This window comes from Rana temporaria, chromosome 2 (assembly GCF_905171775.1).
Source record: "Rana temporaria chromosome 2, aRanTem1.1, whole genome shotgun sequence".
In the NCBI taxonomy this organism is placed as follows: domain Eukaryota; kingdom Metazoa; phylum Chordata; class Amphibia; order Anura; family Ranidae; genus Rana; species Rana temporaria.
In genome coordinates, this window is record NC_053490.1 from 65744388 (window position 1) to 65759508 (window position 15121).

The following is a 15121-nucleotide window of genomic DNA, read 5'->3' on the forward strand; positions in this document are numbered from 1 at the left end:
GCGGGAGCCGGGAATCGTGAAGACTGGTCGGGGGGGCTCTCCTGTGGGAGGGCGGCTTTTTTGGCCGCCCCCCGCAAAGTGCCGCCCTAGGCCTAAATACATCTCTGACTTTTGCACACCATTCAAGAGTCATGTGGTCTTCTGCATTGGTGATGTGGAGCTGGGAAATATAATTTGAATGACTGAAATGACAAACAATGCTGTATATTTCCCTGCACTCTGTTAGTACCTATTCAGATCAGAAGGCAGCACAAATCTATTGCTAAAGGTGTCCTCCTGGATTTTTGTTGCATGTGCTTCAGATCGTCTAAGGCCAATGAACAAATCTCTGCAATACCAACAGGGCTGTAATTCCCATAATGGCTCATGTTGGCTGGTATGTAAGGCAGCGCCATATCTCGAGTTTTAGAAATGTGATACTTTTATCGCTCATCCAGCTAGCTCTGCACATGTGACTAAATGCAGCAATAAAACTGTAGGTTAGGCAAAGGAATCCAGAGTTCAGGATCCATAAATCCCTCTCCTGTGTCTGCATCTGTGCCGTTATGAATACCAACTCCATGTGGTCTCCAGAATGCATGGTTACATGTAATGGATCTTATGCAAAAGGATGTAATTTTACAAGTACCTAGGGCTGCATATTTAAATGGTACCCAGCGGACAGTACTTCGGTCTGAACAGTCAACTAGACTTGCACAGGTTGGAAAATCGATATGTGATGAGTACATCTGACTGCTGGAGGTTCCATATTGCCTGCAGAAGGGTGAAAGCAAATACCTGAAATTGTGAGAATTGGTAAAACGCTGCCTAACCTGCATACCGGTATGTAAAACCTAGAAAGTGAGAAATATTCAGTGCAATTAGTATCTCAACAGCAAATATCAAGCCCCTGTGCTGTTATGTCCTGTAAATGTGTTTGCTCCACTAAGAACCAAGATATTGCTGTGGTACTACAGAACACCACCTGTCCTGCATATGCTCCCAGACTGTCCTCCAGCAAGTGATGCCCTCATCAGATCAAATGACCCCTTAAATTAGTACAGTATTGGAAAAGGCTCTTATAAACTTAACACTGCTTTCTTTCCTTTTTGCTTCATTTCCTTTTTGCTTCATATCAATTTAAGTACTTCTACCTTTCCCCCCCTCTGGTATTCTTTTCTTGCTCCACCAGTCAGGGAATAAACGTGTAGCGCTGGTCTCCCAACGAGTCGGGCGCCATTGTAAATTTAGGGGTGTCTGAGCCAATAGTTGGGCTCAGACTCTGTCAATTCTATTTAAATTGGCCTCTGTTCTGGCTATGGTTGTGCTCGGTAAAAGTCTCCCTTGTTTGCCTGTAGGTGGCGTTACCATTTCAGGCCCATGTTGGAACTCGCGCAGCCCATGGTGTGTTAGGTGACCCCTCTCGGCAGCAGCCCAGTGGGAGTGGTGCCCTGCTGTGCATGCTGGGAGGGGTACTTAAGGGGCAGATGCCATTTTTCGGGGTCCTTTTCGTTGGTCTGAGGCTGTGTTCCTGTCGAGTAGTCCCAGCTATGCTGGCTGGGGTTTATGGTTCTACAGGGGATCCCAAGCTGTCCATCCAAGTTGACAAAGCTGCTTAGCGAAGGAGGAGGCAAGGCAAGCTGATGTCTCGGGATAGGCCTGGTAACCTCGTTAAGAGAAAGGGATCCACTACTACGCAAATTGTTTTACAGTTCGCCAGATCAGCTTAAAGGCTCTTTGGCTGTAAGGCAGGAGATTCGGGACTTTAGATCCTGTGGCAAAGGATTCCTGACTATCCATTCTGTGTCCTCATACAGTCTGTGGCAGAGACTGTCTCTATACTGTCCGTGCATCATTCCGGCTGCTAGGTGGTGAACATTGGAACTTTGAATACTTTTGTGCATGCTGTACCGCGTACCTGAACCTTCCTCTTCTCTCTATACTCCGACTTTCTTCACAAGTTTTATGCAGTGAAAATAAAGCCTACAGTTGAAGGTTTTACATCGTGTGGACATTGCAATTTTCTACAGCGGTCCTTCCCTGGACAACGAACTTGGAGGGAACGTGTGTAGCGCTGACATTCTTGTATATTGATGTGTGTTTGCATACTTCAATACAACGTCTATGGACATTGCTATGTTTAAGTATTTGGAGCCATCTAGTGACCAAATACTGGTAATGCAGAGAGATGTTTTGTTTAGTATTTTGGTTGCCTTGGAGACGAGGAGAGACCCAAATACTGGTAATGCAGAGAGATGTTTTGTTGAGGATTTTGGTTGCCTTGGAGACGAGGGGAGACGGGAGGTAAAAAAAAGCCTTCTGGAGGCTGATGCCGAGCTGCTGGGGAGCGAAAGGCTGAGCTCAGAGAGCTAGAGGACAGTGGCCGGATTGCAGAGACCGAGAGACACTCATCCGAGCATCAGAGAACCGGATCCATTCAGCGGAGCTGAACAGAGCTGACGGAGAAGCAAGTTGCAGTCACAGGACCCTGAACAAAAGTTACTACCCGGAGCTCCGATCCAGTGGGTGAGCGGGTCACGACCCACACTTTGCTAAGTTTACACGCAGTTAGAGTCATTATACAGGCCTCACTGGGATTTATAGTTCCACAGAGGAGCAGAGGAACTGAAACTGAGAAGGCTTGAGGCCTATATATGATTTGACGTTTCAAGCGATTTTAAAATAGTTGTTGCAGTTACACCAGGAGCATTTTCACTTCAATTTGACTCATCAAAACTGTGGATTACAAATCACTTTAGCTAGCGAAGAAAAGAAGATCCAAGACCAAGTACTTTAAGTGAGATCTCACGCATAGCTAATAAAGTAGGGGGAGCTCCCAGGTATAAAATGTTTATGTATACTGTTTTCAAATAGCTTATGTTTAAATCAATTGTGCTGTCGTCTTACGTTGGGATGACAGCACAATTGCTGTAATCACTTCTTTGCATATTTCACGGTAAAATATATCTGGTTATGTATCCAGTTGTTGTGGCGTACTGTTTTTTTCTCACTCCAAGTGCAGTCAGTGGATCCTGGGGTTATAATACAGGTATTTTGTATCGTCTTACATTGTATTGTATTGCATCACAGCTGTGCCAAGGGGATTGAGCCAAGTTAGTGGGGTTTATTAGTAGAGTGCAGGCCCAAATTAAACCAGCAGCTCCTTCGGGGGTCAGTGCTACACGTGCAAAACCCAAAATCTAAACCAGCAGCTCCTACGGAGGTAGTGCTACAAACGGAAAAGCCAGAAATTGTGAAGTACTTTTACCTAATTAAACTTTAAAACCATATACAGGTGCACAATTATATTAACCACTTGAGTGCCAAGAGATTTTACCCCCTTCGTGACCATGCCATTTTTTGCAGTTTGGGACTGCGCTACTTTTACATCTAGGTTGAGCAAGAAGTTAAATGTGTGCCTAACAACAATATTTACTGTGTGGTGGTTTATAAAGCTGTATGAAGAGAGCCCTGTGTTTGCCAATGCAGAGCTCTCTTCTGTCATTTGCTAAGCTGATCAGCAGGTCCCAGCCATAAATCAATGGGCAAGATTGGCGCGAGTGGCAGCTGTGACGTACAGGAGGATATACCAGGTGGGTTCAAATTGGCATCTAAGCATGCCTGAGCTCTTCCCTATTTGACACACATGGATACATGCTTCCAGACTTGTTTCAGCCTAAGGCCCCTTTCACACGTGCGGACCGTATGTCTGTCTGCTTTTTTATCCATCCGTTTGTGGTTGAAAAAGGGACATGCATTGGTCCCAATGAGATTGCGGGTGTCAGCGGTAAACATCCGCTGACACCCTTAATTGTCTGCCTCCGCAAAGATCCGATTTTGCAGATGGAAGAAAACCCTATTTTTTTTTCTTCCGGCTGCAGAGCGGATCGGATGAACACGGACATATGGTCTGTGTTCATCTGATAACCCCCATAGGGGAGAGCGGAGAAAAGACAGGGCGGTCCTTGCACAGTGTGCGGGGACTGCCCTGTCATCCGCTGGCTCAGCTGGGGTCTACAGAGCGATCCCTGCTGAGCATACGGAGGCGGATCATTACTGATCCGCCCGTGTGAAAGGGGCCTTATCCAGAACAAGACCTTTTGAGTGTTTAAGGGGAAAATAAATAAAAAATGCTTAAAATAAATTAGAAGGCTGAACTTTTTTTTCCTTCTGTTTTTAATAGAGCATGGGAGGGTTCTAACCCTTGCCCCTATTTTTTTCTATATATTTTTTCCTCCTTTTTACGTTTTAGTTTATCTTTGAATGATAGAGGGTGAATCTCCTTTTTACCATTATCTGTGCTGAACGGCGGGACAGAAGGCAATTAAAACTGACAGGTGTTCTAATCCCTCTCAACTAAAACAAAAAAGTTTTGCCTTTATACGTTAAGCTACAGTGGGGGTTGCAATGGATATGGTTACAGTAAAACCTTGGATTGGGAGGATAATTCGTTCCAGAAGCATGCTTGTAATCCAAAGCACTTGTATATTAAAGTGAATTTCCCCATCAGAAATAATGGAAACTCGCCTGATTCGTTCCACAACCATTTGATCATAATTCCTCCTATAAAAATATTATAGCAATGTAATAAGTTGTGTAACTATAAAATGTCCATCCACAAGGGGATTAGAAGCAAAATCAAACAGGAGCTACAGAGTATAAAAGAGAAGAGAGGCGCCTCTAAGTGTAGCAATATGTTGCGCCTTCATTAAATGTAACCATATTGCTACACTTAGAGGCTCCTCTTCTCTTTTTATACTAATTTGTGAAGTTATGCTACTTATATATCAAGGAATCGCTTGTATGACAAGTCAGATTTAACCAGTTAACAACCGCCCTATAGACGAAATACGTCTACAAGGCGGTTGCTTAACTCTCCCTCTCCCTCTGGGGCACGCACACGGGAATGTCCGTGATCCCGGCGGATCACGGAGCATGGTAAATCGCCGCTGATAGCGGCGGTTTACCACGTGATCGCTCCGTCCAATGACGGAGCGATCACTTGTAAACAAACCGGCGTCATGTGATGACGCCGGTTCCTCCCTCCCCTCTCTGTGTGATAGAGGAGAGGGGGGAGAGCGGATGCAGCAGCAGCTGCTCTGGGCTGGATCTGTGGCACATGCAGTCACAGATCCAGCCATCCATCCCTCCCTGTGCAATACTCTGCAATACCCTCCATACTCTGCAATAACACCAATACTCTGCAATAACACCAATACTCTGCAATACCCCACAATACTCTGAAACGTCGCCTATGGGGATTTTTAAGTAGCGAAGTTTGGCGCCATTCCACGAGCATGTGCAGTTTTGAAGGGTGACATGTTGGGTATCTATTTACTCGGCGTAACTTCATCTTTCACATTTATGCAAAAGAATAAAGAAAAAATACTAAATTTGCTAAATTTTATAACCGAAACAAAGAAAAATTCATTCTTTTTACAGAATTTTCAGTCTTTTTTTCTCTTATAGCGCAAAAAATAAAAAACCCAATGGTGATTAAATACCACCAAAAGAAAGCTCTATTTGTGTGTAAAAAAGGACGAAAATGTCATTTGGGTACAATGTTGTATGACTGAGTAATTGTCATTCAAATTGTGAGAGCACCGAAAGCTGAAAATTGGTCTGGTTATTAAGTTGGTTTACATGCCCAGTGGTTAATGAAAAAAAATTTGCTTGTCTTGCAAAATGCTCTCAAACCAAGGTTTTACTGTACTTTGTGTGTCCTTACTTTTTATACTGCCTCATTGGTTTTATATCCCACCAAAACCTTTTTCATTTAGGATTGAGAGGGGAAGGGTTAGAACTATTGTCCAGATCTTTACTGCTGTTAAGCAGGCCATAGGTTTATTTGATTTTCTTTCTTCCACCATGGGTGAAAAAGAAAATCACCGGATTCCCCCCATCAACACGGCCTGTGCATGCCTCCTGCAGCACTACTGTGCGCTGATGGCGGCTATAGTTACCAGCAGTAATCGTGAGTAAAAACAACAGACAGGTTTGCGGTACCTAAAATAATTGGATTGACTTGGCTGCAACCAGCCTGCCCATAGATGGATCAAATCGTGGCTGGTCTCTACTGAACTGGTCAAGTTCTGAGCCATGTGTGGCTGGCGTCAGTGTACACACTGCTGACTCTCATCACTTCTGGTCCTGGTCATCACATAAGAAATGAGGGTGTCTCTACTAAAGGCATGCAGACTGCAATTAAAGCCTGACTTTTAAAGGGTCACTAAAGGAATTTTTTTTTTTTAGATAAATAGCTTCCTTTACCTTACTGCAGTCCTGGTTTCATGTCCTCATTGTTCGTTTTTGCTTTGATGTTGCTGTAATTCCTCTCTGTTCTGGACACTTCCTCATTGTCTGTTTCCTGATCACCACAGTACTGGGAGATTTCTTACTGTGGTGACTAATCAAGGAGGTGTCTCTAAAACCCCTCAGCACCAATCCAGTTTCATTTTACAATCCATCACTGCCCTCTATTGGCTCTCTGGCTCTGTACATCAGAGAGACAGGAAGCAACAGGCAAAAACGAAACTAAAGGCACATTATATGATTGATTGTTATCTATTTTTAATCATTTTTTAAAAGAAATCAGTTGACTATTATGTCTCTATACCCTGTAAACAGTAATTTCAGCCAAAAAAAAATAAAATTCCTTTACAACTCCTTTAACTCTTTACTGTCTCCACAGCCTGGAGAATAAAACAAAAATTTAATTCTGTTTACCAAATCATTGGAAAGTTCACCTCTGCTGGGTTAGCCCCCCCCCCCCCCCCCATATAAGAAATTTTGACTTTTTTTTATGCAGTTTGTTAGATCAGGTTAGATCAATCATTGTTTGCGTTAGATCTCACACAGAAGAAACAATATTAATTATTATTATTACAGTTATTTGCTGGGGGGGCTAACCCGTCATCAGCCCCCCCTATCAAATTTTCTGGCCAAAAATCATTCCGGCTAATAGATATTCGTTAGATCCGGTAAGATCAAGTGGTTTTAACGTTAGATCTCACATCATTTCAGATATATTCCACATACAAATACAGATATTGGGTGTGTACAAGGACTAATGAGGGGGGCTGGTGCCCCCTTATCAATATTTTTGGCCAAAAATCATTCAGGCTAATAGATATTCGTTAGATCCGGTAAGATCAAGTGGTTTTAACGTTAGATCTCACATAATTTCCAAGATATTCCACATAGAAATAGGGATATTAGGTGGTACAGAAGGTACATCCATCTACAACTGTCTCTGGAGGGTCTCTGGAACCGTCTTTGGATGGTTCTCTAGCGAATGCCTGTAGCCTCTCCTCACACCTCTGTTCATCTTCCTGCCTCATGATGATCTCTCCTCAGACCAACAAGCTTAAGTCTTTAGCTAGCCCCCCTTCTTGCAAAGCAAAGGTAGTAGCTCTGCCCCCTGTAGAAATCAATGGTGCCATTTTGTGATGAGACTTCAAGTCCCGTGGTCCTCTGCTGCCGCTTGATTGGCTCCCTTACCCTGCCAATAGGGACACAGAGAAGAGAGCATAGTGGGCGGGTAGCCGGTGAATGAGCGCCGCTCGTCACTCAAGGAAGAGGAGAGGGAGGGGGAGAAATCCCTCACAGGGACTGACAGTGAGTGAGTGCCTGTGTCAGTGTCTATTCAGTCCGACGGTTGCTGGCGGGAGGTGCGGGACCATGGGTGACAGAGCAGCCCCCGCTGCACACTCCCCCCACCAAAGAACCTTTGTTCCACCAAAGGAGGTAAAGAGTCTATGACGTGTTACATGCTTTTAATATACACACGGAAAAAAAAAAAGTTTAGTGTGCACAGGAAACCAGACAATTTGCATCTGCATATAACCCTGGCAGAGGAACATCCCACCAATTACTATAGGAGGGGAGGTTGTCCTGCCTCGCTGTTTTCATCTTCAGCAAGGGGTACAGACTGAGATCTAGTCACTGGCTGGGATCTTTGAGAGGCTGTTGGTGTGGACTGTAAATCTGTCTGTGGTGTCACATGAACTGCTTCTGACAGAGGCAAAAGATGATTGCGATGCCAAGTCTTCAGCGGGCCTGTGCTTCCCTCTGGCCAGCTTTGATATACTGGGAATCCTGGCAGATGCTTGCAAATGACATAGGGCTGTGACTTCCAGCGGTCAGCCAACTTGTGATTTTCATAGACACCCAGGTTTCTCAGCAGTACCTTGTCATCCGGCTGTAGGTCCTGCCCTCGTACCTTGAGGTCAAAGTCTACTGGCAGCCGGGCCCATCGTCCGAACATCAAACTATAGGGAGAGTAACCTGTGGCTTAAAGGGGTTGTAAAGGTTCGTCTTTTATTTTCTAAATTGGTTCCTTTAAGCTTGTGCATTGTTGGTTCACTTACCTTTTCCTTCAATTTCCCTTCTAAATGTTTTTTCTCTTTGTTTGAATTTCTTACTTCCTGTTTCTCCTCAGTAAGCTTTCCACCATCATCCAAGCGGTGGAAAGTCCTTTAGAACAGCTTACTGAACACCTTACTGTGGAGGAACAGGAAGTGAGAAATTCAGACAAAGAAAACAAAGAAAAAAAACATTTACAAGGGAAATGGATGGAAAAGGTAAGTGAACTAACAATGCACTGAGGCAAAGTCTTCCATTGGATAAATCTGAAGCAGGATTGGCAATAGTCCTCAACTTCAGCCCGCATGCAGAGCCAGTAGAACCGGTTCCTCGCCAGGTTAAAAGTCTTCTTGGGCCTTAGGTGGCCATAGTTGTCGGGTAGGGCAGTTAATACTGTCTCCCTATGTTTTTCAGGTCAGAATAGCTGCAATTTTTCTTCAGAATCATCAGAGGGGCCCCTTCGGTAGATCAACCCTTGGTGCACCAGAAACCGTTCCCACCCTCTGTAGCAGACAGGTTTCCTTTGGGGAGTCAGTGAGGAGCAAGTCAGGGCGTTGGCTCTCCAAGGCCTTCAATGCCAAGCTACAGGGACGGTCCTCCAACTGGTCTTTGACAGCTTCGAGCAGACCTTCATCTCTGACATTGCAATAACATCTGGGGACACCAGCGGCTCTCACTCCAACGTCTTCGGCCCTGGATCCTCCTCCAGCTTGATGTTCTGCTCCTTGACATAAGGCTCCTACCACTTCAGGTGTCAGATGGGCCTATTCTTCTGGAGGGTCTCTGGAACAATGGGGCCTTCTTGACAAAGCATCCGCGTCTTATTTAAGGCTGAAAATAAACCCTGATAGAGTAGCCAATCATTTGTGACCCGTGGTGTCCATCTTGGTGGTAGTGATGATGTAGGTGAAAGGATTGTTGTCGGTCTTAATCACAAACTTCCTCAGCTTATCCACCACCGCCCACTTCAAGGCCATGAACTCAAGTTTGTGCATGGGGTAGTTCTTCTCGTTCTGACTCATGTAGGCAACAGGCCGTAGATGGCCATCATGCTCTTGACATAGAACCACCCCTAAACCATCTTGACTGGCGTCAACAGGGCCGTCTTTAATATGGTTTGGACCCTGGGCAAACATTCTTTTTGGGCTCCCCCCCAATGTAATTTTGCTCTTCACCCCAACATAGGGTGAAAGTATTCTTTAGTAAGAGGATTGCTTTTGTTTTGCTTACTTTCCTATTTAGGCCTTTTTTTTATGGAGGAGTAGCAATGTATTGCTTGCACCAGTAGCAGCAAGAGGGCAGGGAAGCTGACATTGTGCCCATCAAACGCACACAGTGTATGCATAGCAAGGGGCGGGGCCAGAGCATCAGTGGAGCTCAAGGACCGCCCACCCACCCATGGCCCACTCCTCGATCAATAAAATACAGCACTAACACTGACTGTTAAACTGTGCGCGCTTCACCGCCGCCAATGAAAGTGACAGACTGTCTGGATGTGTGTGGGGATCAAGGCCGATTTGCAGGCAGCATGCGGGCTTAACGAACAGCTCTGCTTTGGGCCTCAAACAGTGAAAGGGCCCTGGGCAGCTTCCCCGTTTGCCCTGTGGTAATGATGGCCCTGGTCGTCAAAGTGTAGCTCGTATGGCTTGGTTGGCTCTGCATAGACCAGGACTGGAGCGGTTGTTAGGCTCCACTTCAGCTGCCTAAAACCTCTTCACACTTCGGAGTCCATTGTTACTGGACGGACTCTCTGGGTTTTCTGGATCCTCCAGTTGGTCTGACAGACTTCGCCAGATCAAGGTCAACATTTCAGCAAATCCCTTGACAAATCTTCTGCAATAAGAGCAGAATCCTAGAAATGACCTAAGCTCAGTCACGCTGGTAGGCGTATATCTATTTCTATGTGGAATATCTCTGAAATGATGTGAGATCTAACGTTAAAACCACTTGATCTTACCGGATCTAACGAATATCTATTAGCCTGAATGATTTTCGGCCAGAAAATTTGATAAGGGGGGGCCAACCCGTCCATATGTCCATGCATATGTACCACCTAAAATCTATTTTTTTTATGTGGAATATCTCGGAAACGATGTGAGATCTAACGTTAAAACCACTTGATCTTACCGGATCTAACGAATATCTATTAGCTGGAATGATTTTTGGCCCAAAAAATTGATAAGGGGGGCCAGCCCCCCCTCATTAATCACTTAATAAGTGTCTAATTATGTGAGATCTAACGTTAAAACCACTTGATCTTACCGGATCTAACGAATATCTATTAGCCTGAATGATTTTTGGCCAAAAATATTGATAAGGGGGGGCCAGCCCCCCCCTCATTAGTCCTTGTATACACCCAATATCTGTATTTGTATGTGGAATATCTCTGAAATGATGTGAGATCTAACGTTAAAACTACTTGATCTTACCGGATCTAACGAATATCTATTAGCCTGAATGATTTTCAGCCAGAAAATTTGATAAGGGGGGGCCAACCCGTCCATATGTCATTACATACCATAGAGGGACATTAACCCTGTATCAGTGGCGGCTGGTGCTCAAAAATTTTGGTGGGGCGCAAACGGAAAAAAAAATTTCAGCCTCACTGTGCCATCAATTCGCACCACTGTGCCATGCCATCAAACGCAGCCACTGTGCCATGCCATCATCAATTCGCACCACTGTGCCATGCCATCAAACACAGCCACTGTGCTATCAATTATCACCACTGTGCCATGCCATCAAACGCAGCCACTGTGCCATGCCATCAAACGCAGCCACTGTGCCATCAATTCGCACCACTGTGCCATGCCATCAAACGCAGCCACTGTGCCATGCCATCAAACGCAGCCACTGTGCCATAAATTCGCACCACTGTGCCATGCCATCATCAATTCGCCCCACTGTGCCATGCCATCATCAATTCGCACCACTGTGCCATGCCATCAAACGCAGCCTCTGTGCCATCAATTGTCATCACTGTGCCATGCCATCAAACACAGCCACTGTGCCATGCCATCAATTCGCACCACTGTGCCATGCTATCAAACGCAGCCACTGTGTCATACCATCATCAATTCGCACCACTGTGCCATGCCATCAAATGCAGCCACTGTGCCATGCCATCAAATGCAGCCACTGTGCCATCAATTGTCATCACTGTGCCATGCCATCAAATGCAGCCACTGTGCCATGCCATCAAACGCAGTCACTGTGCCATCAATTCGCACCACTGTGCCATGCCATCAAACGCAGCCACTGTGCCATGCCATCATCAATTCGCACCACTGTGCCATGCCATCAAACACAGCCACTGTGCTATCAATTATCACCACTGTGCCATGCCATCAAACGCAGCCACTGTGCCATGCCATCAAACGCAGCCACTGTGCCATGCCATCAAATGCAGCCACTGTGCCATCAATTGTCATCACTGTGCCATGCCATCAAATGCAGCCACTGTGCCATGCCATCAAACGCAGTCACTGTGCCATCAATTCGCACCACTGTGCCATGCCATCAAACGCAGCCACTGTGCCATGCCATCATCAATTCGCACCACTGTGCCATGCCATCAAACACAGCCACTGTGCTATCAATTATCACCACTGTGCCATGCCATCAAACGCAGCCACTGTGCCATGCCATCAAACGCAGCCACTGTGCCATCAATTCGCACCACTGTGCCATGCCATCAAACGCAGCCACTGTGCCATGCCATCAAACGCAGCCACTGTGCCATAAATTCGCACCACTGTGCCATGCCATCATCAATTCGCCCCACTGTGCCATGCCATCATCAATTCGCACCACTGTGCCATGCCATCAAACGCAGCCTCTGTGCCATCAATTGTCATCACTGTGCCATGCCATCAAACACAGCCACTGTGCCATGCCATCAATTCGCACCACTGTGCCATGCTATCAAACGCAGCCACTGTGTCATGCCATCATCAATTCGCACCACTGTGCCATGCCATCAAACCCAGCCACTGTGCCATGCCATCAAATGCAGCCACTGTGCCATCAATTGTCATCACTGTGCCATGCCATCAAATGCAGCCACTGTGCCATGCCATCAAACGCAGTCACTGTGCCATCAATTCGCACCACTGTGCCATGCCATCAAACGCAGCCACTGTGCCATGCCATCATCAATTCGCACCACTGTGCCATGCCATCAAACCCAGCCACTGTGCCATGCCATCAATTGTCATCACTGTGCCATGCCATCAAATGCAGCCACTGTGCCATGCCATCAAACGCAGTCACTGTGCCATCAATTCGCACCACTGTGCCATGCCATCAAACGCAGCCACTGTGCCATGCCATCATCAATTCGCACCACTGTGCCATGCCATCAAACGCAGCCACTGTGCCATGCCATCAAACGCAGCCACTGTGCCATCAATTGTCATCACTGTGCCATGCTATCATCAATTCGCACCACTGTGCCATGCCATCAAATGCAGCCACTGTGCCATGCCATCAAACGCAGCCACTGTGCCATCAATTGTCATCACTGTGCCATGCTATCATCAATTTGCACTACTGTGCCATGCCATCAAATGCAGCCACTGTGCCATGCCATCATCAATTCGCACCACTGTGCCATGCCATCATCAATTCGCACCACTGTGCCATACCATCAAGCGCAGCCACTGTGCCATGCCATCAAAGGCAGCCACTGTGCCATCAATTGTCATCACTGTGCCATGCCATCAAATGCAGCCACTGTGCCATGCCATCAAAAGCAGCCTCTATGCCATGCCATCAAACGCAGCCACTGTGCCATCAATTGTCATCACTGTGCCATGCCATCAAACGCAGCCACTGTGCCATGCCATCAAACGCAGCCACTGTGCCATCAATTCGCACCACTGTGCCATGCCATCAAATGCAGCCACTGTGCCATGCCATCAAAAGCAGCCTCTATGCCATGCCATCAAACGCAGCCACTGTGCCATCAATTGTCATCACTGTGCCATGCCATCAAACGCAGCCACTGTGCCATGCCATCAAACGCAGCCACTGTGCCATCAATTCGCACCACTGTGCCATGCCATCAAACGCAGCCACTGTGCCATGCCATCATCAATTCGCACCACTGTGCCATGCCATCAAACGCAACCACTGTGCCATGCCATCAAACGCAACCACTGTGCCATCAATTGTCATCACTGTGCCATGCCATCAAATGCAGCCACTGTGCCATGCCATCAAACGCAGTCACTGTGCCATCAATTTGCACCACTGTGCCATGCCATCAAACGCAGCCACTGTGCCATGCCATCATCAATTCGCACCACTGTGCCATGCCATCAAACGCAGCCACTGTGCCATGCCATCAAAGGCAGCCACTGTGCCATCAATTGTCATCACTGTGCCATGCCATCAAATGCAGCCACTGTGCCATGCCATCAAAAGCAGCCTCTATGCCATGCCATCAAACGCAGCCACTGTGCCATCAATTGTCATCACTGTGCCATGCCATCAAACGCAGCCACTGTGCCATGCCATCAAACGCAGCCACTGTGCCATGCCATCAAACGCAGCCACTGTGCCATGCCATCAAACGCAGCCACTGTGCCATCAATTGTCGCCACTGTGCCAATTAATTGTCGCCACTGTGCCCATTGATGTCACTGTGACTGTGCCCTTTAATTGTCGCCACTCTGCCCATTCATGCCGCTGTGCCAATTGTCCCCACTGTGCCCATTATCGTCGCTGTGCCCATTGATGTTACTGTGCCCATTGATGTTACTGTGCCCTTCATCGCCGCTGTGCCCTGTAAAATGCCCCTTTCCCCCCCCCGGCACTTACCTTTACTGGAGTCAGCCATCCACGTCCCTCGATGACGCTTCAGCCAATCAGGTTACCGATAGCCAGAACCGGCCAACCTGATTGCCTGAGACGCCTGTCAGTCTTATCCAGGGAACGCACCGCCGGTACGTTCCCTGGATAAGCTTTTGGAAGGCTGAGGGCTGTACTCGGAAAGCCGCTGGCTCTGATAGGCACTTTCGCACAGCCAACCAGCTGCCGTTATTCAGGTGGTCGGCGCTCAAGGTCCGGCCATCTGAATAGACCAGCGGCAGCGGCGACAATAACATCGATTCATGCAATGCCCTCTATGGACGAACCGCAGCTGCCCTGTATGGTATGATGGGGAGGTTGGAGTGTGACCACAGCTAGTAACTAAGGATGAGCTCTGGCGTGTTCGCATGGTACACATGCAGAGCCCGCCAGGAAGTGTGCACGGCGCTGCTCTAATCACAGCCAGGGAAACATTTCCCGATCTCTGCACCGCTTCTAAACCGCCCCATGCCCATTGGAATTAATGGGCAGCGCTGCAACACGGCCAGTTTTTAACCTTTTCTTCAGCCGCTAGCGGGAGACAAAATTGGCCCGCTAGCGTCTGAAAAGCCCTGCTTAACCACTTAACCCCACGGACCTTTAGGCAGCTAAATGCCCAGGCCAGGTTTTGCGATTCGGCACTGCGGCGCTTTAACTGACAATTGCGCGGTCGTGCGACGTGGCTCCCAAACAAAATTGGCGTCCTTTTTTCCCCACAAATAGAGCTTTCTTTTGGTGGTATTTGATCACCTCTGCGATTTTTATTTTTTGTGCTTTAAACAAAAATAGAGCGACAATTTCGAAAAAGAAAATGCAATATTTTTTACTTGTTGCTACAATAAATATCCCCCAAAAATATATATAAAAAAAAAATTTTTTCCCTCAGTTTAGGCCGATACGTATTCTTCTACATATTTTTGGTAAA